Here is a 22,402-nt window from a genome sequence, read left to right on the forward strand (position 1 = left end):
TTCCCTCTCTCTTTCCCTTTCCCTCTCTCTTTCCCTTTCCCTCTCTCCCCATCACCTCCCTTCTTCATCTCCACCCCAATTCAATGCCAAATGACTCCCTGCATAGCTGTCATATGAAGTAATGGAAATCAGGAGAATTTTTTTCACACATGATGATCTACATCCCTTTGCAAGTCTCTATAACGGCAGTTTGCCACTGTGCAGCTGTCATTCTGAGCAAATTGCATTTTTAAAGAAAAAGAATATTGCGCTCTTGAAAGAAGTCTTGCAGCTGCTGTGGAGGATAATACTAGGCCAGAGAAGAGAGATACTTGAGGGGAAAGGTGACTGGGTTAAGTAGCTCGATAACATTGTAAAAAATATTTAAAGTGTAGACCATATTATCACTTCTAGTTTAGCAATAACACTTGGTTTGTGAAATATATTCAAAGCTGAGAGTTTGAGGAAAGATAATGTTTTTGTTCCCAATTGGAAAGGCAGCTTACTGATTCAGTGTAGTGCTAATCACTTAAAGTTATGACTGGGTCTGGATTTCTGACGAGTCTACTTCTCTGGTTTGACAGAACAAATAGGGAGAAATCCATTCTAATTGAAAGGCAGTCTGTAGCCAGAGAACACAGATAATTGGCAAAGGGAACAGAGGGTGGAATGAGATTTTGCTTTTGCATAGTGAGTTATAATGTGAAATGACTTGCCTACATTAGGGTTAATGATAACTTCCAAAAGGGAATTGGATAAACATGTGACAAAGAGAAATTGAAGATCTTTGTGAAAAGAGCAGGGAAAATGAGACTACAGCTTTCTAAGAGCTTGCAGAAGTGGGCCAAATGGCCCTTTTCAGTTCTGAATTGTTCTATCTAGATACGGAGAAGTGCTTCATGTAGATCTGTTTATTGCTATGGTGAGTGCATGGATAGAGGGCAATCATGTCTGTACACAGCAAGATGCCATGAACAACAGCAACAAGATTAATGACTGCATGATGTTTTTGGAATGAATATCAGGCAGGATGCTGGAAGAATTTCCCATTCTTCATAGTGTTGCCAAGAAATCTCTAGTAGCAGATGCAGGATGCTGAAGACCTGAATTGAACATTTCATCAGTGATCCCTCCCTCAGTGCTGCCCTAAATTGGCATTCGATGTTACCTGCTCAAGCCCCAGGAGTCCTGTCCACTGCACCTACATACAAGTCACTTGTGTTCAGTTTTTAAAAAAAAGCATTAAAGCAGAAAATGCTGGAGAAACTTAGATTTGGCAAAATTAATGGAGAGAGAGACCCACACACAGAGTTAATGTTTTGCATCCGTGAGGTTTTTTTTAGGAACACCTATGTTTGTCTCTGTTGACTTGGCTAGTGCTAGCTATCTGTTAATCCAAATTATTTAATGATGATAATCTCTGAATTGGTATTATTTCTCCACTGTGGCCCAAGGATTTTTATAGCAGTTTTGTTTGCTTTGTGTTTTAAAATACTTCCTTCTAACTTACTCCATCACTCCCACAATACGATGGCACTGCAGAATATATTAACAGTTGACTAAGGGTAAAGGTATTTAAAAAGGAGTTTTGAAAAAACTGTTGCATCTTGTGTTCATTTTGCAATAACATGACATCTATCTTCAGTGACATGGGCTTAGAAATTATATTGCTTCTAGTCTTCTTCACCCATGATCCCTGTGCTTTTTAACTTACCTGGGTTTCTGATCTAGCAGTACTTCAATTCTTTGTGGTCAGGTCCTTTTAAGGTCTCACTACTCTTTGCCTCAGAAATCTCCTTCCTGATCCAGAGAATTAACGTGCTCCATTAATTCTGACCTCTTGAGGACCTCAATTTAATGGCTTGCTGCAATTTGGTCAGGGACTCTAATAGTTAGAAAGGAATCGAACTGACTCCCTCACAAATTGGCGGCACAGTGGCACTGCTGCCTCGCAGTGCCAGGGACCTGGGTTCGATTCCACCCTCGGGTGACTGTCTGTGTGGAGTTTGCACATTCTCCCTGTGTCTGAGTGGGTTCTTCTGGGTGCTCTGGTTTACTCCCACAGTCCAAAGATGTGCAGGGTAGGTGGATTGGCCATGCTAAATTGCCCATAGTGTTCAGGGATGTGTAGCTTAGGTGGGTTATAGGGGAATGGGTCCGGGTGGGATTCTCTGAGGTTCAGTGCAGACTAAATTGGGCGGAAGGGCCTGTTTCCACACTGTCCGGGGATTCTTAAAAAAACACTGAACTGCACTACAAGATTTTGCTTTTAACTAAAACACATCTTATTGTCTATATTGGAATTAAATAGAATAAGATATAGGAGTGGAGTTAGGCCGTTTAGCCCATCAGGTTTACTCTGCCACTCGGTCATGGTTGAAATGTTTCTCAACCCCGTTCTCCTGCCTTCTCCTCAAAACCTTTGATCCCCTGGTTAGTTAAGAACGTATCTATTTGTGTCTTAATAACACCCAATGACTTGGCCTGCACAACCTCCTGTGGCAACAGATTCACCACTCTCTGGCTGGAGAAATCCCTCCTCATCTCAGATCTAAAAGGTTGTACCTTAACTCAGGCTGTGCCTCAGGTCCTAGTCCCTCCCACTAGTAGAAACAACTTCTCCATGTCCACTCTAACGAGGCCTCTCTGTATTCTGTAAGCGTCAATCAGATCCCTCTCATCGTTGTAAACTCCATTGCGTACAGGTGCTGAGTCCTCAGCCGTTCATCAAATGACAAACCCCTTCATCCTCAGGATCATTTTTGTAAACCTTCTTTTTAACCCCATCTAAGGCAAGCACATCCTTCCTTAGATAAAGGGCCCAAAACTGCTTACAATATTCCAAATGTGGCTGACCAGAGCATTCTACACCCTCAGCAGTGCGTCCTTGGTATTGTATTCTAGCCCCTCAAAATGAATGCCAACACTGTACTTGCCTTCCCAACTGCCAACTTAACTTGCATGTTAACCTTAAGAGAATCATGAACTAGGACTCTCAAGTTCCTTTGTGCTTCAGATTTCCAAAGCCTTTCCCCATTTAGAAAATAGTCTCTGCCTCTTCTTTCTACCAAAATGCATAACCTCTCACTTACCCACTTTCTATGCTATCTGCTATTTTATTGCTCACTCTCCTACTTTGTCTAAGTCTTTATGCAGCCTTCCTGCCTCCTCAACACTACCTGTTGCTCCATCTATCTGTGTCATGTGAAAGCTTAGCAAAAATGCTGTCAGTTCCTTTGTCTGGATCGTTAATGTATAATGTGAATAGTTACGGTCCCAACGCTGATCCCTGCGGATCTCCACTAGTCACTGCTGTCATACTGAAAAAGATGCCTTTATCCTTGCTCTGCCTTCTACGAGTCAGCCAATCCTATCCATGCCAGTATCTTGCCCTAACACCATGGGTTCTTACCTTATTTAGCAGCCTTCTGTGTGGTACATTGTGGAAGGTCTTCTGGAAATCCACTGGCTCTCGTTTATCTAACTTACTCATTACCTCCTTGAAGAATTCCAACAGATTTGTCAGTCATAACCTCCCCTTGATGAAGCCATGCTGACTCAACTCTATTTTACCAAGCATTTCCAAGTATTCCACTGTTCCATCCTTAATAATAGACTCTGAAATCTTGCCAATGACTGAGGTCAGGCTGACTGGCTTATAACTTCCTGTCTTCTGCCTCCCTCCCTTCTCAAACAGGGATGCAACATTTGCCATTTTCTAGTCTCCTGGCACCTTCCCTGAAGCCAGTGATTCCTGAATGATCACCACCAACGCCTCCGCTATCTCCTTCAGAACTCTGGGGTGAAGTTCATCCAGTCCATGAACCCTGATGCAAAGTACCTATTAAGTTCCTCTGCTATTGCTTTGCTCCCCATTACTACTTCTCCAGCCTCATTTTCCAGAGTTCCAATGTCCACTGTTACCTCTCTTACCTTTCGTAAATCTAAAAAAAACTCTTGCAATTTTCTTTTATATTACTAGCTAGCTTACACTTATATTTTGTCTTCTGTCCCCTTTATTGTATTTTTTTGTTATCCTCTGCTAGTTGTTAAAGGTTTCCCAACCCTGTGGTTTTCCACTAATCTTTACCATATTGTAGGCTTTATCTTTTGCTTTTACGCTCTCCTGACTTCCCTTGTCTCATCTTCCCCTTAGTATGTTTCTTCTTCCTTGGGATGAATTTCTGATGTGCCCCCTGAATTACCCCCAGATACTTCTGACATTGCTGCTCCACAGCCTTCCCTGCTAGGCTCCCTTTCCAATCAACTCTGGCCAGCTTCTCCCTCATGCCTTTCTAGTTACCTTTACTTAATTTTACAACTTTACATTTTAACCCAGCTTCTGCCTGTTAAACTTCAGGGTGAATGCCTCTAGGGATTCCTTCACCTTAAGCTCCCTGATCAAGTCCGGCTCTTTACACATCACCAAATCCAGAATTGCCTGTTTCCCTAGTGGGCTGTACCACAAGCTACTCCAAATATCAATCTTGCAGACATCTCACAAATTCCTTCTCTTGGGATTGGCTGCTGATCTGATTTTCCCAGTCCACCTGCATATGGAACTCCCCATGATTATTATAATAGTACCTTTCCTATCATCTGATTTATTTTCTTCCCCACATCCTTAGTACAAGTAGGAGGCCTCTGCACAACTCCCATCAGTGTCTTCTTTCCTTTGTCATTCCTCAACTCCAACCACACACATTCTATGCCTTTCAACTCCATATTGCTTCTTGCTATCTGTTTGATTTCAATTCTTACTAACAAGTCATCCTCACTACCTCTGTTGATCTGCCTCTTCTTTTGTTAGGACACATATTCTTGGATATTTAGTTCCCAATTCTGAATCCCTTGCAGCCATATCACTGTGATACCCACAAAATTGTATCTGCCAGTTTCAATCTGTGAACAAGTTCATTTACCTTGTTTTGTAGACTGCACACGTTTAAGTACAGCACTTGAAGGCCTGCATTGATCACCCCACCCATCTCTAAGTTGTCCTGTTATCTGCTGTGCCAGAAGTTAGATTCCTGACCCTTCCCATACTCTATCTTAGTACTTGTTCTGGAAACTTGAATGACCTCTACTGAGCCCTCCTTCCTTTTAACTTTTTCTGTAACTTTCCTTGCAACTGAACCCATCGCTCCACGATTTTAGTTTAAAGCCCACTCCACAGCTCCAGTTATGCGATTTGCCAGAACTCTGGTCCCAGCATGATTCAGGTGGAGCCCATCCATCAGAACAGTGCCCTCCTTTCCAGTACTCTGTGCCAATGTACGATGACTTTAACCCTGTTTCTTCCTCACCAATCTTTGAGTCACATGTGTTACCTCTTTAATCTTGTTTACCCTGTGCCATTTAGCTCAGCTGGTCATCCAGAGATTATCATCTTTCTGGTTGTCTTTTCAGTTCAGTCCCTGGCTGTTCATTTTCCCTCAGAATCTCTGTCTACTTATATCGTTAGTATGTATGTGGACCATGACAACTGGATCATTCCCCTCCCACTCCAAGCTCCTCTGCAGCCCAGTTAAGATATCCTGAATCTGGGCACCAGGCAGACAACACAACCCTCGGGGCTCTCAATCCTGGCCACAGAGAACAGTGTCTATTCCCCAGACTACATTATCCCCAGTATGAAAGTAACCAATGATAGATAATCAAATTAGTAGCTATCACCAATCAATGAACTCAGTTTTCCTGTGATGTCACTCTTCGTGCTCATCCCCTGATCCTGAGCTTCAATTTATCCTGTTGAAAAACACCTTACAAACTATGAGCAAAAAAAAAACTAAAAAGCACCTCCTCCTCTGCAGCGAATTCCCATGCTGCCTCCAAAGTCACCAAACTATATAATCACTCGGGCTGTGTCTCACTCTGGATCTGATCTCTCCTTCCTGGCTGTGCAAAGCTTACTGATCATGCACTTTCAACAGGCCTTCTCGTAAACAAAGCTGAGGTGAGCCTGAGATGACTCACACTATTAAACTTTAATAGTAATCAACATCTCTTGAGGCCCTATTCAGGCTTCAGACTGATAACTGTCCCTCAGTCAGCCGAGTCAGCTACCTTATTAACCTTTTAACTAGATCACTGAATTCTAAACTTTTAAAATGTAGAATGAAGAGAAAGATTTACCAGGTCTGTTCTCTCACTGCCTCCAAAGTCCCCAAACAATATCCTTTCTCGAGTTGTGTCTCACTTCAATCTGATCTCTCCTCCTTGACTATGCAAAGATTATTGATTAGAGCTCTATTAACTAAATGATATGGTTTATCACTACAGATGTTATGCATATAAGTTTACTTACTACTTTTGCAAAATCTCTTAAAAGATGTGACAGTCTTAAATGTTATTTACTTATTTAAGGACCACTCAAAATTGTGCCACAATCCTTTGCAAAATTCTCTTCAGATCCAGCTGTTCTCGTGGTAAAACTTTCACTTGCTGTCCCATCACGATGGATATTCTGATTACTGTCAATACTTCCTAACCTAATCTGGTTTACTGCTTCCTTTACTGTAAGATTCTGTCAGGACCACTACAATTTCCCACTAATTTCAGACCCTGAACTAAGCAATTTTTGAGCTTCGATTCTCCTCAAACAGAGATTAGACCTCACCACCTTACACATGGTCACTGATGAAGTTAGTCTTTTACTTTGTCTGCGGTGTAGGCCTAACGGGGTCAAAACAATAAAACCAAACTGCTACTAACTTTCCAAGCAAGCATCCAGGTAACTTGAAACAAGAGCACATATCTAAGCTCCACACAGCTCTGTGATGATGCATCCTGCTCTGGGCTGTCCTCAAACTAACATTTTTTGTTAAAAATCATCAGTTTATAATTGCTTGTTTGATCTGATGAAATAAGTAGGTTTAACAGGCTTCCAGAGTTTTTTGAATGCTTTTAAACTAACTTAACTGTAATTCCGAAAACGAAGGAATATTTCTCTGGCTTCTATTACTGCAAAAATTACAGACAGCGTGTCTCCCATTCTTTAGCTAAGTAAACCAATTGGCTGTTTTAAGTTAAAAGCAAAATACTGCAGATGCTGGAAATCTGAAACAAACAAAAAGAATGCTGGAGAAACTCTAGCAGCATCTGTGGGGAGAGAAACCGGTTAACACTTCAGACTGATATGACACTGTTTCAGAACCTTAAGAACTTTAGTTCTGAAGAAGAGTCATACCAGACTTGAAGCTTTAACTGTGTTTCTTGCTCCACACATGCTGCCAGACTGTCTGTTTTGAGGCCTTAACCTTTCCAGTTGTTAACCTATTAAGGGAACCTACCTTTCTGTTACGGGCCTACTGTAGTGTTCCAGCAAGATTCAGTGCAAGCTGGAAGGACAGCATTTTATTTCCACTTGTGGACCCTGCAATCTTCAGAACACAATATTGAGTTCAATCATTTTAAAACATGAGCATTTTGTCCCATGCCCTTTACCCACCCCCACATCCCAGGCCCTGTCATGACATGGGCTGCTTTCAGCTCAGCCAACCCATGTTCACCACCTCTTTGTCCCCATTGTCAGACTTTCTCCTTCTGTGGCTGACTATCATCAATCCCTTTGTCTTAGAATCGTAGAATCTCAACAGTGCAGATAGAGACCATTCAGCCCATCAAGTCTACAATGACCCTCTAAAGTGCATCCCACCTAGACTAAACCCCGTAACCTCTAGAATAACCATGGTTCACCCAACTAGCCTGTACTTTGCTGGACACTGCAGGGCAATTTAGCATGGCCAGTTCACCTAACCTGCACATCTTTGGACTGTGGGAGGAAACCGGGGCACGCAGCGGAAACCCACACAGACATGGGAGAACGTGCAAACTCCACGCAGGCAGTCACCCAGGTCCCTGACGCTGTGAGATAGCAGTGCTAACCACTGTGCAATCTACATTGTCTGGCTAACTGTCTTTCAATATCAATTCTGAAGAAGGATCACTGGACTTGAACGTTAACTTTGCTTTCTCTCCAAGGATCTGCTTTTCTCTAGCAATTTCTGGTTTTGTTTCAAACTTATAAGTGTAATATGTTCTAAGTTTTGCTGTAATTATATTTATCCCATTTTCTAAATTTGCACTATTAATTACTAAAACTAAAATGAAAACTGAAGCATGTGAACAATGTACAAGAAAAGTTCCAAATCGTATTGTAGCTTCCACTGAAGAATAACTTCAGATTGACACAGCACCACACTAATTGGATGGCAAGAAGTTGGAATAATATTTGAAAGGTTAAGTGCTGCATCACTGCAGCAGGCTATGCTGAGAGGGGTTAATTTGCATCCCACAGACTGAAGAGAGCCCTGGGGGAGTGACAGAGCCGTATTTAGATTATTCCACTACAGAATTCATACTGCAGACTATTTTATATTGTCTTTTCCTTGCAATGGAAAATATTAGCAAACTGAAGTCAATTGGATAAAATAAATAATGGAATAGATCATTTCCTACGTATCCACTCAAGTGGTCTTGGAAGATCCCACATCCATAACATCTTCCGAGTGTTAACTTCTTAAATCTTCTTTCAATTGATTTTTAGGTATCTGATTCTTTTTTACTTTGCTATCTATAGGAGCTTCCTATGTTCAAATTGGCTGTAGATTTTTATGACAATGACTACACTTCAAGAGTACCTTATTAGTTCTGAAGCAGTTTAGGATGTGTCAATGTGAAAGTTGCTATGTAGAAGTGTCAAAGCTTTTTTTTGTTTCGTCTAAGGGCAAAAGGATTAACCAATTCTAGTGTTTTGCCATTCAGTGTTGAGCGTATGAAACCTTTGCTGCCAGGCTTTAGTGAGCTTCTGTGCTGTTATTTAAGGCAGGATATAGTTTCCTTCAACAGGTTACCTGTAGCATTCTGACATTGAACAATAAAGGTGTTTGCTGAGAAGTTATCTACCTACTGGGTGTTTGCAACGTGAAGGTTCTCGGTAGCATTGCCCTATTTTGAATGCATCAGGACCATAGGAACAAGAGGAAGTATTTGACTTGTTGACCTCTGTACTCTTTGGTTACTTCCTGTCTGAAATGATGACCCCTCTCCACAGATGGTGTCACACTTGAGTATTTGCAGAAAATTCTGTTTTTATTCCTTATTAATGTTCATGTGCAAACAACCCCACAAGGCAACTTGGGATTTTGAGATCCAATATTCTACATTTCAGTTAAGGTAGGAGATTGCAACTGCTTTTGTTCTTGCAAGCCTATTTGTACCTTACTGCCATCCTCATACTGTGTACAGTCTTTTCAAAAAAAATATATTGCTAAGCAAAAGTGTTATGGTGCTGCACAATATCAAGTGACTCTAATCTGACAAGTGTTTAAACCTGCAGCCAATAAGAGCCCTTTTCTTTGTACTGTGTATAACTCAGTGCCAGCTCCTGTTCAGTTTCATCAGCAAGTATCTGCTGAGTTTGGGTTCCTTTTCCACCCCCTCATTAATCAGTGAAAGCTTTATATTATTAGCCCATTCACTCTTTGCCCTGTCTCCACAATTCACACTGCAATCACTCTTATTCTAGCTCTATTTCTCCACTTTTTCTCTCCTAGTGCTACTTTTTCTTCCAATCTCTCTTTTCATCCATCATTTTCTTTTTCTAACCTTTTTATTTAATGAAAGCTATGGTTCCTCTTATCCTATCCATCTCTGCTTTACTCCCTCTGTGTCCCTCAGGTTGTTTCTTCTCTTCCTTGAGTCACAAGGACCAGCACAATTCTTAATGGCTGGACGGACCTTGCGCTTCATGCTCTGTCACTGTGTCTGAAAACCTGGAATTATCAAACTTCGGTTATGTGTAGTGAGAATCCTGGGATTGCGTTTGAAGCACCTTGAGGGATGCTTGCTATGGTTCTGAAGCCAGTACTGGTTACCAATGTGAATTTAGTTTGTATCAACATTTTTTTTTTTGACACTTGCCAGCTATATCAGATCACATTACAATGTTGTTCCAAGCATGGACAAAAGAGCTGAATTCCAGAGGTGAGATGAGTGACAGCCCTTGATATCAAGGCTGCATTCGACTGAGTGTGGCATCAAGGTGCTCTAGCAAAACTGGAATCAATGGCAGTCAGGGGGCAAATACTCTGGTTGGAGTCATACCTGGCACATGGAAAGATGGTCATGGTTGTTAGAGGTCAGTCATCTCAGCTCCAGGACATCTCTGCAGGAGCTCCTCAGGATAGTGTCCTCGGTGCTACTGTCTGCAGCTATGTCATCAATGATTTTCCCTTCTTCTTAAGATCAGAAGTGGGAATGTTCGTTGCATAATTGCACAATGTTCAACACCATTTGTGACTGAAGCAGTCCATGTTCAAAGCAACAAGATCTGGACAACATCCAAGCTTGGGCTGCCAAGTGGCAAGTAACATTCATACCACACAAATGCCACGCAATGCTCATCACTAATAAGAATAAGTCTAACTACTGTCTCTAGACATTCAATGCTGTTACCATCATTGAATCCCCCACTATCAACATTCTAAAGTGTTACCATTGAGCAACAACTCAACTGGACTCTTGATATAAATACAGTGGCTACAAGAGCAAGTCAAAGGCCAAGAAAACTGCAGTAACTAACTCGCCTCCTGACTCCCCAAGGTCTGTCCATCATCTCAAGTCAGAAGTGTGATGGAGTACTCCCCAGTTGCCTTGAAGGGTGCATCTTTAACAACACTTAAAAAGGTTGACACCATCCAGGACAAAGCAGCCTGTTTGATTTGCACCATATCGACAAGCATCCATTCTCTTCATTGTCGACACTCAGTAGCAGCAGCGTGTACTATCTACAAGGTGCACTGGAGAAAGGTGCACTAAAGATCTTTGGTAAGCACCTTCCAAACCTATGACCACTTGTATCTAGAAGGACAAGCAGTACATGGGAATGTCACCACCTTCAAGTTCCCCTCTCAGCCACTTGCCATCCTGATTTGAAAATATATCACCATACCTCTAGTGTCATTGGGTAGGGGTGGGGGGAAGGTCTTTATCCTGGAATTACTTCCCTGTAAGGGCATTGTGGGTCTACCTGAAGTACTTGGATTGCAGTGGTTCAAGCAGGCAGCTCACCACCACATTCTTAGGGGCAACTAGGGAAGGGCAATAAATGCTGGCCAGCGAGCAACATCCACAACCCATAACTAAATTAAAAAAGAGTTGTTATCATTGAAATATTATTGGGGTCAGCTGGGAATATAGAACTTGGAACACAAGCAGAGTAGCTATGATCATATTGAATGTAAACAAAGGACTGAATTGCCTATTTCTGCTCCCAATTCATACATTCCAATTTGTTGCTTATCTGAAGCCAAAGGTGTATAATTTGAAGTCTTAGATATAGCGTGTTCCCCATTATATGGCTTCTTTCAAAGTCTCATGTCCAGAAGTGCTGCCCACAAGCATCGCAATTCTGTAAAGGAAAATACAAAAGAAAATATGATTAGCTGAAATAATCACTTTTCTGTTAAGTGACCAGACAAACATTGGATTGATTACATAGAATTACATGGAATCTTCAGCGTGAAATATACTATTTGACCCAACATGTTGATGTTGGTCATGCAGTCATAACAGGATAGCAGGAATCCATTTAGTCCAGTGTTTATGTTGTACCTAAACCATCTATTGGCCCTCTTCATGTCTTCCCATGAGACAGTTATTTTGTTCCTTTCTCCCAAGCACAGTAAATACTATTCCCCGTTTATGCTATACAACTCAATTATTCTTTGCAGTTCCACATTTCCATTACTCTGGAAAAAGACTTTTCTCTTGAATTCCCTTTTAGGCTTATTAGTCATGGCTTCTACTTCTCGTCACTTCCACAAACAGAATCATGTCGATATCTATCCTTGACTTATTTAGATTGAATCAAAGTGTTAAAAAGTACAGTAAGAAAAGCTCTTTGACGTATTTCCTCAATTTCTTTTTGTAGCTGTCAATCATGAACCAGTATATTCGTGCTTATTTTGTAATTTTGCTATTTTATAATAGTACTAGTAGCCATTTCCTTTTTGGCTACATTTTCTCCATCACTCATATCAATGTAGATAGAAAGAACATTTCTTTTATCACAAACTTAACTGTGATTCAGGGAGAGTATTTCTAGTGAAAAATTTGCTAGCCTTAAAATTAGAGAAAATTCATCGAGGGACAATATCAGGAAACTGTTCTTCACATGAAGGGTACTGAAACTCTGGAAAACTGTCCTGAAACAAATAGCTGTTGAGGGGACAGACATGTGGTTTCAGATCTTCAAAATGAAATGGATAGATTTTTGTTTTGCATTGGAGGTGAGAGCTACTGAACCATGACCATTGATTGAGTTGCGATTCAGGTAAATGCAGATGATCCAACTGAATGATGCTTCAGACTTGAGGAACTGATTGACCGCCTCTCCTTATGTAAAAACATTAAACACTTGTGGAAACAAATTTCAGCATCAGTCTTTAATGCACAAAAGTGCGGTAAAACAGTGCAACTTACGGAGGATAGAGTGTGGCATTTTAACTAAGTGTGGGAGTTTATAAACTACTCTCTCAACTTAGCACTAAGTGCTAATTACACTAAGTATTAATGGCTGCTAGATCTTTGATAGCATCAGCTGTTCAATAGGGTCTAATTCTAAAGGGTAGACAGTCTCTTTTAGGGCCGAAGAGAGTAAAAATAATTTCTCCTGGTAGGTGGGGTTGCTGTAGTTTGGATAGTTAACTGGGGCTAACAGTTAATCTGGTTTAAACCAGTTCCTGAAATAACTGAGGCAGGGTGTAAAAAAAGCCTCAGAAACCTGCAAGATATTGGAGTGTGGCAGTTTGGTAAGTGTGGGAATTAGGTGAAGTGGGAAAGGGAGTCTTTTTTTTCCTGCTGCTCAGGACCTGGGAAATTAATAAGGGATTAATTGAGAGGCACTCAGGAAAAGGAAAAGTCTGAGAATAAGAGGAGGAGACCAAAGTTAAAATAAAGGGAATGTATTTAAGATTACATAAATAGAAAGTTAGCAGGTAAGACTGTGTAAGTTCTTGTTTAAGTCATGGTAGGTGAGGTCAGCTGGCTGGCATATGTGACCTGATATGTGAGAACTTACTCACCTCACCAGCTTCCCATTTGTGCAGGAAGTACTCCCAACTGCAGAAACTTGAGCTTTGTGTTTTGAAGCTTGATTGATGGCTGGAAACAATGTGACATATCAGCGAAGCTAAGAGTTACATGGCTAGCATGCTTAGAGAGGCAGTCACACTGCAGCTCAAAGGAATGGGTGACCACCGAGTAGCCAAAGACAATCAGGCAGGTAGAGCAGGAGTGCTTACAACTTGGTTTTCTATTTTGGAAGTTGATGAGGGTGTTAGTTCCTCAAGGGAGTGCAGACAGCCAAGCTTCTGTTACCACAAATGGCCTGACTCTTCAGGAGGGGTAGGAAGAAGAAGTATATTAATAACAAACCCAGAGAACCTTGGATGTCTAGGAATATTCAGGATTGGGTAGGAAGGAAAAGTGAGACATCTAACGATAGAAAAGGAGCAAATCAACGGAGGTCCTAGCGGAGTATAGAAAGTGCAGGGGTGAACTTAAGAAAGCATTTAGGAGAACAAAGAGGGGACTTGAAAAAGCTTTGGCAGGTAAAAGTAGGGAGAACCCGAAGACATTCTATCAGTATATGAGGAGAAGGGGATAATCGGAGAAAAAGTAAGGTCCATTATTGACCAAGGGGCAATCTGTACGTGGAGTTGGAGGACATTGGCTGGGCATTAAATGAGTACTTCTGCCTTCAGTTAGGAGAAGGAGGATGTAAATACAGAATGTGGTGCAGTGGTACTGTCCCTGCCTCTGAAGCAAGAGGTCTCTGTTCTTGACCTCCCTGCTCCAGCGGCATGTTATTACATCTCTGAACAAGTTGACTTTTTTAAAGAAAAAAAAAACCTGTAGATACAGAATTTGGCAAGAGGCACTGAGAGGTTCTTGGACAGTTTGCCATAGGGAGTGAGGAGGTATTGGACACTTTGGTGGGCTTAAGAGCAGACAAATCCCCAGATCCAAGAGTTTATCCCAAGCTACTACGGGAGACCAGGGAAGAAACTACAGCGGCTCTGACCCAAACTTTTAATTTCTTTTTGGCCACGGGAGGTGCTAGAAGACTGGAGGACAGCTAATGTGTTCCATTTTTCAAGAAGGTGGGAGATGTAAACCAGGGCATTACAGGTCAGTGAGTCTCACATCAGTAGGAGGGGAAACTATTGCAGAAAATTCTGAAGGAGAGAATCAATCTCTACTTGGTTTGATCAGGATAGTAAACATGGCTTTGTTAGAGGGAGGTCATGCCCCAAACAAATTTGATAGTATTTTTCAAAGAGGTGACCAAGTGTGTGATGAGGTTAATGCAGTTGATGTGGTTTATATGGATTTAGCAAAGCCTTTGACGAGGTCCCACAAATGAGACTGATAAAGAAAACAAAAACACATGGGATCCAGGCTAATTTGGAAACTTGGATTCAAAATTGGCTTATTGGTAGGAGACAGAGGGGTAGTGGTAGAGGCTGCATGTGCGACTGGAGACTGGTGTCCAGTGGCGTGCCATAGAGATATGTGCTGGATCCCTCATTATTCATGATGTGTATAAATAACATAGATGAAGTAATGTGGGGAGGTTGATATGTTTGCAGGTGACATGAAGATTGGCTGGGTGGCTGATGTGAGGAAGATGATGTTAGAATACATGAAGATATAGATGGATTGTTTAAATAGACAGATTAATGAGAAATGGAGTTTAACCCTGCTAAGTGTGGGGTCATGTGCTTTGGAGGAGGAAGTAAGGGCGGGGAGTACTTGATGAATAATAGGACACCAGGAAGCTCAGGAGCAAGCGGATCTTGGGGGTGCTTATCCACAGATCCTTGAAGGAGGCAGGAAAGGTTAACAGGGTTGTTAAAGAGGCATAAGGGACACTTCACCTTTAGCAGTTGTGGCATAGATTTATCAGAACAGGAAGTTAATATTGGAGCTGTGCAAAACTTGGGTTAGGCCACAGCTAGTGACTGTGTGCAGTTCTGGTCACTGCACTACAGGAAGGGTATGATTGCACTGGAGTGGGTGCAGAGGAGTTTCACTAGGATGTTACCCAGAATGAAGCAGTCTAGCTATGAAGAGAGGTTGATAAGCTTAGGCTGTTTGCTTTCGAGCAGAGAATGCTGAGAGGGATCTTGATTGAGGTGTTTAAGATTATGATGGACGTGGACAGGGTGGATGGGAAGCAGCTGCTCCCCTTCATTGAAGGGTGACGGTCATAATTTTAAGGTGAAAGGCAGGAGGTTTCGAAGGAATTTGAGGGTAACTCGGGGTGGTGGGAATCTGGAATGCACTGCCTTGGGAGCGTAGGAGAGGTAAGAAACCTCACAGCCTTTAAAAGGTATGTGGATAAACACTTGAAATGTCACAACATTCAAGGCATTTGGCCAAGTGCTGGAAAGTGGGACTGGTGGAGATTTAGAGAAGTTTTTGTCAGTGCATACACAATGGGTTGAAGGGTCTCTTCTGTCCTGTATGACTCTGATATTCTATTATAATGGCCTTGCAGATATGTCCACCTTTTTTGTGTGAAACTTATGGCATAATGTTAAGAATGGGATTGACACTGGAAACCTTTTATTTGTAAAAAAAACGAAAGAGCTGCGGATGCTGTAAAACAGGAACAGAAACAAAAGTTGCTGGAAAAGTTCAGCAGGTCTGGCAGCATCTGTGAAGGAAAAAATCAGAGTTAACGTTTCTGGTCCGATGACCCTTTCCCAGACCTGATGGTAGCTGTGAAAACGTCAGTTTATATGCAGAAAATAGGGAGAGGGATGGGGTAGGGAGTAAACGATAAGATAGAGCCCAAAGAGAGAGAAGAGCAGTTGGACAGACATAGGAGTTGATAACAATCTGGCTGGGAGGATGAATAGTTGTTAGTGGGGACTGTTAGTGACTGACAATAGTTGGTGTGTAATGGCAGGCTATGTGATAACAAGGCCTGGTGTGTGGGGAAGGGGGCCAGGACTTTGGAGAGTTTAGGCCCTAAAATTATTGAACTCGATATTGAGTCCAGAGGGCTGCAGAGTCCCCAAGCGGAAAATTAAGTGTTCTTCCAGTTTGCATTGAGCTTCGCTGGAACACTAGCTGGCCAGGGAGCAGGGTGGTGCATTAAAGTGGCAGGCAACAGGTAGCTCAGGGTCTTTTTTGCGAGCAGAATGTAGATGTTCTGTGAAGCGGTCACCTAGTCTACGCTTCGTTTCCCCAATGTAGAGGAGACCACATTGTAAGCAACTAATACAGTAGACTAGCTTCTGGGAAGTGCAAGTGAAGTGTTGCTTCACCTGGAAGGTATGTTTGGGCCCTTGGATACTGGGGGAGGGAGGAGGTAAGTGGGCAGGTGTTCACCTTTGCCAGTTGGAGGGGAAGATGCCATAGGGTTGTGGTGGGGTGTTGGGGGTGAAGAAAGAGTTGGACCATGGTGTCTTGGAGGGAATGGTCCCTGCGGAAGGCGGACAAGGGAGGGGATGGGTATATGTGTCTGGTGGTGGCATCTCGCTGGAGGTGGCGGAAATGGCGTCTGATGATCTCCTGGATGTGGATGCTGGTGGGATGGTAGGTAAGGACAAGGGGAACCCTATCGCTGTTGCGAGAGGGAAGAGAAGGGGTGAGGGCGGAAGTGTGGGAGATGGGTCGGACCTGGTTGAGGGCCCTATCAACCATGGAGCTGGAGAATCCTCGGTTGAGGAAGAAGGTGGATATTTTGGAGGCTCCTTTGTTCAGATGAGACCAACTTCAACATATACGACGGAGACAGAGGAACTGAGAGAATGGGATGGAGTCTTTACAGGAAGTGGGGTGTGAGGATGTAATGTCCAGGTAGCTGTGAGAGTCAGTGGGTTTATAGTGGATATTGCTGACCAGTCTATCCCCAGAAACAGAGATGTCAATGAAGGAAAAGGAGGAGTCAGACCAGGTGAAAGTGAGGGCAGGGTGTATATTGGAAGCAAAATCGATGAACTTTTCCAATTCCAAATGAGAGTGGGGTGGGGGCTGGAATAGGACTGGAACAAGGAATGTTCCACGAAGAGATAAGCATAACTAGGGCCTATGCGAGTACCCATAGCCACCCCCTGACCTGAAGGAAATGAGAGGAGTTAAAAGAGAAGTTGTTGAGGGTAAGGCTGAGCTCGGCCAAATGGAGGAGGGTGCTGGTGGACGGGGCCAGTTCAGGTCTTTGCTCCAGGAAGAATCGGAGAGCCCTAAGATCCTCCTGGTGGGGGATGGACGTGTAAAGGGATTGCACGTCCATGGTAAAGAGGAGGTGGCTGGAACCGGCAAACTAGAAGTTTTACAACCGGCATAAAGCGTGAGAGGAATCATGGATGTACGTGGACAAGGATTGGACCGGGGAGAGAAGACGGAGTCAGTGTGTGGGAATCTAATCAGAGATAGTAGGAACTGCAGATGCTGGAGAATCCGAGACAACAAGGTGCAGGGCTGGATGAACACAGCAGGCCAAGCAGCATCATAGGAGCAGAGAGGCTGACGTTTCGGGCCTAGACCCTTCATCAGAAAAGGGGGAGGGGAAGGGGGTTTTGAAATAAATAGGGAGAGAGTGGGAGGCGGATAGAAGAGGGATAGAGGAGAGGATAGGTGGAGAGGAAACAAACAGGTCGAAGAGGCGGGGATGGGGCCAGGAAAGGTGAGTCCTACTATCTCTGATTCGATTTTAACCCCACTGCGAAGCCTCTTCTAAGGATGCCTAACCTGAAGAAGTTACCCTCCTCCCTCCGGACAAACCTCAAGGGATCTCTCTCCCACTGCAACTCTCTCGTAATCTCTTCGGCCCTGAAACTGCTCGACCACGTCCTGAAGCAAACCAGGTACTATCGCTCACGCTTGGACATAGAGCAGTTTTTCCGCCGCCTCCGCCTCCACGCTTACTTCTCCTCCCTGGACTGACCTATCCCCTTCCTAACTCCCTACCTACACTCACCTTTCCTGGCCCCATCCCCGCCTCTTCGACCTGTTTGTTTCCTCTCCACCTATCCTCTCCTCTATCCCTCTTCTATCCGCCTCCCACTCTCTCCCTATTTATTTCAAAACCCCCTTCCCCTCCCCCTTTTCTGATGAAGGGTCTAGGCCCGAAACGTCAGCCTCTCTGCTCCTATGATGCTGCTTGGCCTGCTGTGTTCATCCAGCCCTGCACCTTGTGTGGGAATCTAATGTTTGTTTATAACAGTGAGCTGCAGTAAACATTTTGTTAGATCCTGCAATACTATGTTACCTCTGTCCAGTTTCACCTGTTACGAGGGATGACATAAGCTGCACCAAATAAAGATGCTTTGATGGAGGCAGACTGTCATTTGGAATCGGCAAAAGCTTTCAAAAGGGAATTGAATAAATACTTGATAGAAAAGCCCTTGCAATTCATTGGGGAAAGTGGAGGAAGTGAAACTTATTGGACACATCTACTAAGGACCCAGTATGGGCACTCTTGTGCCATGTGATTTCCTGATTCGGTCACTCATCCTGTTGGAAACCCACACTCGACCACTCTCTTCACAAGGTAGTGGCCCCTGTCTTCCCTTCTCTTCAGTTCCAAAATATGAGAGTGGCTTCTAAATCTGTGTCCATCTTTCACACAGATCCATTGTAAGTTTTCTGATGAGATTTCCCTTGTGTTTCAATGCTGAAATAATGTTAGTCAAATTCAAAAATAAGTTGCAGTCTAATTGAAGTGTTTGTTGGAGGGTGATGAGCTCTTTTAATGTGCTCGAGTTGTTAGTGGACTTATAATTTTGAGGATTAGCTTTTGAGAATTAGTAAGCATGCAGACAAAAATTTATCTTGCGAATTGAGACCACAGTGGTGGCCTAAATACACAGACCCTGGTTCATCGTCACCAGACAGACTGAACTTTTCCTGTACACTGCCTGCATTAGTAAATGTACTGGATAGTGTCACATTACCTGTAAGAAGGCATGTGTGAACATGTAGGGCAGAATTTGGCATAGGTGACTTGAGGTATTTGCTAGATTCAAATCTATTCCCTTCTAATCCAGTTCTTAATGACATTATGAAGAGATGGGTATTTTTGTGAAAACTTCAGCCTCCTAAAAACAGGTAGATTCTCATTTGCATTCTCTATAAACAGTTCCACTTAACCTGCTGTGCAGTGGATTTGAGGCCTGCTGTTAAATGTGAGGCATTTTGAGAAGAAATCAGTATCTAATTTTCCCAGAGAAGGGAGCTATTGAGAAGCATTTCTAACAGAATGAGGAGAAAGATATAAAATCACATATTGATCTAAATACATTCACACTCATTCACTCACTCGCACATATAACTCGACTGCTCATTCTCATGAGTACTGATTCTCAGGTGTACGCTCACGTTCATGTATTCATGCATGTATTCTAACACTGTTGCATATATGCACATTTACATGTTCTCATTCACTCTTCCATGCACTCATTCTAACTTTCTCACATTATTCCCCATTTATACTTTTCTCACACTTTCTTGTATTTGCTCTTGCACATGTGTTCTTTCAGTTTCTTATTCTTGCATGAAACTGTTATAGCTCCCCTCTCACTCTCTTGTGCACAACTTCTCATGCTCACCTTGCTTACACATTCTCACATAGCTTCTGCCTTCTCACGTGTACCTCTGCACAATACATTTGTATACCTGTTGTCATGCACCTACTTTCACTCAATCACTGTGCACTTCCTCGTGCTCAATTCTGTGTGCACCATTCTTGCACGTCAACTCAGGTGTGATTGTATCATTGTTCATGGTGAGTGAGATGTGTGTGAGGTGGTAAACATGGTGCGAGTGGTAAGTGTAAAATTTGCAGGAACTGTACACTTATCCAAAATTTGAATAATTTCTATAGCATCGGGTAACTTTTTGAACAAAGACTGAGAGTTGTGGACATGCTGCTATTTAATGTGATTATTCTTTTGGCTCACACCCAAATTTTAATTTATTCTTCTCAGTGCTCGGGAAATATGAATAATTTGCATTCCTTTCTCCCATTATTAATAAATTAAAGTTTACTCAAAATAATAAAGTGGCCATTTGAGAAGATGACTCAAAGCTTTCTGTGAAAATTGATGTTAGGCATGTGATAAATTTCTGATTTTGAAGCCAATTTGTTCCTGGAGAAATCTTTTAGTTTAACATAGATATTAACTCTGCAGACATGTTTACAGAAGTAATTGGGAATTCGTAAAGAATTTATATAGCATTTGATATCCGCCTTTTGTGACATCCCAAAATGCTTCACATTTCGTAAAATACTTAGAGATGTGCTGTCATGTTTTTTCTGCTGATGAATATAGCCACCATGACTTTTCACAGCAATGAGTAGATTGTTGAGTAAATTTGTTTTTTAGCAATGTTAATGAAGAGAAGAGTGATGACCAGAGCACCAGGACTACTCCCTGTTCTTTGAGCACTATCTTGGAGCCACTAATATTGGGTTAGGCAGATGGGTCCAGAAGTAAGTGAAAGAACTGGTACTTATCGAGTAACCTGCATCACCTTGGGATATCCTTCACAGCTACTAAAGCACTTTTGGAAACCTAACTTATTATGTAATATAAGAAATACATAGCAAGGTCTCACAATCCGATAAACAACCAATTGTAGCGATTTTGGCTGAGGGATATGTTTTTGATCAGAGCACCATTCTTTGAATTAGACTTGGAAGGGACAGTACGGTGCAGACTTGGATTTAACTATCAACTCTAAGTTTAGAGGTGAGGGTCTAGTTTCTGTTCAAAGCAGGTTTAACGATTCAGTCACAAGCAATAAACAGTGGCGATGCATGTCAGGATCTACCTCAGATTAAAAACCGAATCTGCAACGAGCGAATTTCTGGTTTGTTGCCTGTGGGGTGGTGCGTGAGGCATATGAAAGGTGTTTGGGCATGTATTTCAAACTAGAATTTATAACTTCTTGTGGTTTTCTCATGTTATCTGTTCCTCAGTTATTCAACTTTAATCATTAGTTGTCCATTTCACTTTATATTGAAGCTGTATCCTGGGAAAACAAACATTAAAACTTGCTGTTCACAATATGGCCTCATGGCAAAATGTGCGTTTCTAAAGCACCTTTCACAAAATCGAGATATTACAAAGTACTTTCCAGTCAATGATGAGCTTTTTTGAAACGTGGTTACTGTTGTATTGAAGGAAAATGTGGCAATAAAGATGGTGGCAAAGGCAAACTGGATTTTTATTTTGTTTTTCCACAAGGCACATTGGGTAGTTCAAGGCCCTAAATATAAACCTTTCTTGGGAACAATAGGCAGTGACGCTGGAACTTTCAAAATGTTCTTGATTCCTCCACAGGTTTCCTTAGTCACAAACTGTAAAATGGCAGGGGGTGGTTTTAGGGTGTTTTTAAATTACGTCTTGAAATCCCACATCAGCCCATGGAAATAGTATGAATGAAGCAATGCAACTTTCCTGAAGTCCTCATAATGGCAGCCCTCCTCTTGGAAAAGAGGTAGGTGAACATTTTGCACCCAAGTACTTCCCAACCCGCGAGAAGGCCACATGGAAATGGTATGGGGTCTGGAAGGCGCAGGTCAATTGATTCTCTAGCAAAAATAAAAGGAAATTCAGTGTTCTGCAACCCAAACTTTCAAGGACACAGAACCTGACTGTTGATATACAAATATTCTGAAATGCACATCTGTTTAATAAAAGAAGAACCTTGCATACATTTGCATCTTTTCTCTAAAGTGCTTTAAAGTCAGTCAAGTACCTTTTTGAGGTTTCAGTCAGTGCTGTAATGTAAGAAACATGATGGCAAATTTGTTCACAACAAGCTCCCAAAAAAGTAATATAACGACCAGATCAAATGTTTATTGGCTGAGGCTAAATCTTGGTGTAGAACAGGGGGGCAAACTCCCCTACTCAGTCATAAGATCTTATACATCCATCTGAGGGAGACCTTATTGTGTACCTAATGTCATCAAGGTGTCCCTTGGTTTAACATTTTAGTTGAAAGATGGCATTTCTGACAGTGTGGCAGTACTATTCTGGAGAGTGTCACTCTAGATGATGTGCTCAAATTCCTAGAATGAGACAGTTATATTAACTCTTAAAGATTTGACTCTCGTTAGCTGTTTTATGAACTGCAGTAAGATTCATTCCCCAAAGTCTATCCCAAGAAACTACCGAGAAGGAGCCACATTTTAATATTCTTCCTTCTTTAGCTAGTAAGGCTTCATTTTTATGTGTAGAGTTTGGTTGACTGTGTTAATTTGTGTATTTCTTAAAAACTGATGTTTTAAAAAAAAATAAATTAATTTTTGTTGCGTTGTCCTTTATTCCCTTTGCTACTAAACATGGGCGTTGGCAAACCGAGAGTCAATGCAATTTCAGTTGTGTTTAATATTTTA

At 42.1% G+C, this 22,402-nt stretch overlaps 1 protein-coding gene across 6 annotated transcripts in view; it reads left to right on the plus strand.

Moving 5' to 3' along the window:
- Nucleotides 1-22,402, plus strand: part of tead1b (TEA domain family member 1b) — a 191,112-nt gene that overhangs the window by 69,964 nt on the left and 98,746 nt on the right. The gene's annotated exons all lie outside the window — the stretch shown is intronic.

The sequence above is a fragment of the Rhincodon typus genome, chromosome 17 (assembly GCF_021869965.1).
Source record: "Rhincodon typus isolate 14 chromosome 17, sRhiTyp1.1, whole genome shotgun sequence".
NCBI classification, from domain to species: Eukaryota; Metazoa; Chordata; class Chondrichthyes; order Orectolobiformes; family Rhincodontidae; genus Rhincodon; species Rhincodon typus.